This window comes from Aptenodytes forsteri, unplaced genomic scaffold (genome assembly GCF_000699145.1).
Source record: "Aptenodytes forsteri isolate BGI_AS27 unplaced genomic scaffold, ASM69914v1 Scaffold118, whole genome shotgun sequence".
In the NCBI taxonomy this organism is placed as follows: Eukaryota; Metazoa; Chordata; class Aves; order Sphenisciformes; family Spheniscidae; genus Aptenodytes; species Aptenodytes forsteri.
In genome coordinates, this window is record NW_008795859.1 from 384,906 (window position 1) to 389,646 (window position 4,741).

A 4,741-nucleotide genomic window follows, 5' to 3' on the forward strand; every position below is an offset into this window, starting at 1 on the left:
ATTGTGCTATGCTTAGGTTTAAGTGGCTAAATTATAAACAGATTGTCAGGCTTTTTGTGTCCTAGTGGGTCTGTTTTTGTGGTTCTGCCAACTCTTAAAGCGCATATAATAATGGCTCTGTATTATTTCTGTTACAGGGGCATTTAGAAGCCCCAGGCCCATTTTTCCAGGCACTCTGCAAATCTACAGTAGTGAGATGGTTTCAGCCTCGGAGGAAATTATATATCAAATGCATAGTTTTGTTGAGTATTTTAGAGAAATTCTAAGACACATATAATTATAATGAGAACAGTTGAAGTAAACAGAGCGGCTAGCCCCAACTAATTTTTTTTTCCTAAACTTCAGAATTATTCAGTAACACTGCATTCTAAAACCTACCTCTTAATCCAAAGAAGAATTAAGATGGGATACCAGCAAAGAAGCTTCCCCTTCTGATGACACACCTTACCCTAATGAACCCGGACACACTATCATGGATTACACAGTATGATGGATTTTGTTCCTAAGTATTAACAGTTTTACATTAAAATCAGTGAGTAGGTTAGTCAGGTGGCAGTTTCAACTTCACAGCTATACAGGGCAGCAGTATCATCTTCATGAGGATGAAGATGAATTTCTTACAGGCCAGAGTACCAGCACTTCACACAGAGCAAGACAACTTTCTCCCTGCTGAACAGAGAACAGCAGGCATTAGTTTTAGCAACAAGGACAGCGATAGTTAGAAGTTGCCAAACTCCTTCTAAAGGAATCACCATTTGTTTGTTGCCTAAAGATGCAATAAACCAAACCAAACCAACAACAACAAAAGAATAAGAAAAGTAATAATTGCCTTAGAAAGTAAAAATGGGATCCTAAAGGGAGTAAAAAGCAGGTTTCCCTTTGTTTGTGATACATATTATGAAACTTTTCAACAGCAAAGGCATTTTAAAATGTAGCTTTTTCTGAACAAGGCAGGCACTAGGACCTCCAGTGTATTTTCCTTACCTTAGCCGTGAGGAAGGCCTTTTTGTCCGTTACATCCATGCATGTAATCAGCGATTGTGCCTTTTGTAAAACTCAGATTCACCATCTGTATGCTCCCAAGTGGCTAGACGAGTGCTAAAACCCCATCCCTATGGGATTAATCTGCAATTTCACACTAAATGATTTTTAAGTATAATTTGTTACGATACAGTATTCTAAAATAAAAAAACGGTCAGTGCTTTTGCATTGTAATAAAAGGAGGAAGCTTGTAAAGTTTCCTGTATTTAAAATGGGTTGTACTGAATCCACTTGCACATTAGTTTCATTCAGATATGAATGCACACGTCTCGGGAAAAGAACCTTTGGGTAATTGAAATAGCTGCTTTTTATTTCTGAGGGAAAGAATACAAACACAAACTTAGAATCTGTGCACTGGTAGGGGGATGAAGTATAACGTGCTTCCCATCTTGTTCAGGGACTGAGAATTTGCATGATGAAGTTGCAGTTTAAAATGTAAATAGAATATTTCACTTTTGTACTGAGGGGAATGGAGGGATGAATTGTAAAGGCACTGGGTAAATAAAGGAGGAGCTAAAGAATCCACTCTTTCACATAAAACAAAGCTGGCTTGTGTGCAAGGAAATTATTCCTTTTTAAGAAGCACTAACTGCTTTTAGAAGCGCCCCATTTCACTAAATAGAGGGCACTGATCTTAATTCACATCATTATTTTCTCCACACATTTTAGATACTCAGCTGAAGAAGGATGAAAACTAAAATCAGAAAACATGCCAAGCAAGGAGTAAGAAGATCGAGGGTCAGGACACGCTAATGTCTTTTTACAAAAAAGACGATGCGTAAACATGAAGCTGTTTTTCAGCCATGCTGGATTCAACATAGAAACCATGAGTCCCAGTCCAAATTAGTCTGAGGTGGGGGACATATTTTGATTTTACAGCCTGACTAGATGGAACATTGGGGTCATCAAAGTCTTCACAGAGTTCTCATAAATCTCTGGTTTTGAGGGTTCCTCAACTCCCCCTTACCTTTTTTTTTTTTTTTTTACTTCTCCCCTAAAGCACACTTGAGAGCAGGGAAAATAAAACAAAGTTGTTTTATGATGACCTCAGCTGGTAACAAAATGAATTCAGTTCAACATCCAAAGGAAGCTACTACAGTTTAAATGATAGTCTATAGAAATTTGAGCTCATTTTAGGAGGAAATCACACACAAGGAAGCCAATGCCTTTACAAAACAAATCCCTCTTTTGCCTCTGTTGTTTTATTGCATTATTTATTTGCTACAAACTAGTTATTTCAAAGAAAGGAAGAATTTAATTGCTGAACATTATGTTATTTTAATGCCTACACGTGATTTTACATGCTGCCAAAATAAATTAGATAGAAATTGGATGAACAGAAATGCCTAAAAGACATTAAAAAAACATTTCTTTGCTAATATTCACTGTAAAAATAACTTCAGTTGTGTCAGGTGAACTTGCCCTATTCCTTAACTTAGACAAGACTATAAATTAAAACAACAATTGTCCATATTTTGTATTCTCTCATTTTAAATCACATAAAGGAACACAGCTAATGTATGTAAGAAAACAATACACACCGATATTCCTTTTCATGCTGTTTTCATGCTATTCTCTTGGATAGCATAACGTCTCCAGTGTAATATTAACTGGGTGAGAAAACACCTAAAACAAGGAAAAAATGGCTACAGTCAATCTCTCTGAATCCAATCATCAACTTGCAGTTTACCTGCATTCAAACTTCATGCTGACATGACATAACACAGAACAGCCAAAGAATTTCTGAAAATACATATGGAAGTAACAGCGAAAACATTCACGGTAACTTCTAAGGCCAGCTGTTTACTGAGGAAACTCTGCTTTTAAATCCGTTTGATAATTTCAACAGTGTGTTAGCTGGTAACTGGCAGACTCCACCACCTGCTCTGCTTAACAGTCACGAAAACCCCAGTCTGCAAATATTCATGTGCATGCTTCCCAAGGAGTACTACATGCCACCGTTATGGAGTCACAGAGTAATTTAGGTTGGAAGAGACCTCCGGAGATCTCTGCTCAAAGCAAGGCCAAAGCAGATCGATTTGCTCAGAGCTCTGTCCAGACAAATTCTGAGTATCTCCAAGGGCAGAGACTCGCCATCCCTCTGTGCCCCACTGCAATGCTGGACTACCCTCATCGTGAAAACTTTCTTCGTAGTATTTAACTAGAGCTTTCCTTGTTGCAACTTGCTACGTACTCTTCTAAGTTTGGAGAACTAAGCTCTTTATCCCTTCACATTTCCGTTTAAGCTCCCCTAGTGAGCAAGACGGGTATAAGCCACCCTTACCTGTTATAACCTGGCCCTTCCAAGCAGGAGGTATGCAAATCACCTGAAGGAGAGAAACGAATCTGTGCACTGGATGTATTGCTACAAGGAAACCGACCAAGCGAAAAGTTCAACACAATGGCTCGAGCAGATTCCGAGAAAGTCCAAAAGAAATGGTGCATTTTATCTTTACCCCTCCTGCAAATACTGATCTACAGGAATGCAGTTTAAAAAAAAGTGGTTTTTAAGTTACAAGGTAAGTATATAACAACTGTAAGTTGACCTTGTAGTAAGTTACAAAACTTACTACATTTTCTTACATTTCTTACTTACATTTCTACATTACTACAGTATCACTGTAATTAAGGGAACACTTGCAACTGTGCAAACTCTATGCCTTAGGCTCTAGCAGTATTATGGCTTTTTCTTTTATTCTGCTTTTCGGTTCTCCAGATGTGCCTGGTATAGGCCTTGATGCTGAGAAGTATTGATTACTCTCCATTTCTATTGACAGTAATTAACAGAGAGAGATTTGATGCTCATCAAAGTGAACAGATTCTCATTAAGAGCAAGAAAAGGTCTCCCCTGTCTTCACATTTCATTCCCTCTATACCATGCGGTAAACTGTCAAGCACAAGGAAATAAATTTCTCATGAGATCTTCTGGGTTTTCATCCTGCAAGTATATTGAAAGTATTTCTACATTTATGCTTTATGCAGAGTCCAAATGACCTGGTTTCATCACTGATTTCAAGCTGCTTCTACATAAAGGCCACCTTCCATGACAAGTAAGGTTGGCACCCGTTTTGATGATGGGCTTATAGGAGGAAAACTCTGGTCTCAAGAAAAGACCCAGCAAGTCCAGGTCAATAGTTTCTGGGGCTGTCCCTCCGCTGACACGGGGTTTGACCTTGATTCAGCCGTTTCACTCCCATCTCTCTGGTACGTGGAGGTAACGCTGTCCTAAACTCATGCCTTTACTGTCAGACTTCACTGTCTGATGGGCACACCGCACTTAAAAAGCCTCTGGTGAAAGAGGAAGTAAAAGTATGCCTGCCAGAATGAATTCTTCCATTTCCTATTTATTTTTTATGTATTAACTTAGGTAAATAGAGGTGCCCACACCTACCAAGCACCCTGCGGCCTGGTCTCCAGCCCGCCCAGGGCCCTCCTGGCACCCTCAGTCCCCGGGACAGCCGGGAGCCCCCCGGCCGCCTCCCCCCCCCGCCAACGAGAGAAGCGCTTCCCCTCAGCCTCTGCCCACCCCGCAACGGGGAAGGTCCCTCTCGCCTCCCCGGCTGCAGGCCCATGGGGCGAGCCGTCCCCTCTCCATGGGGGCAGGGACACGCTTCCTCCTCACCCCCCCGCAGGTCCCCGCTCCCCGCCCGGGAAGCCATCTTCTGCCCGCAGGCAGCCAGCGCTGGGCCGCTTTCCTCAA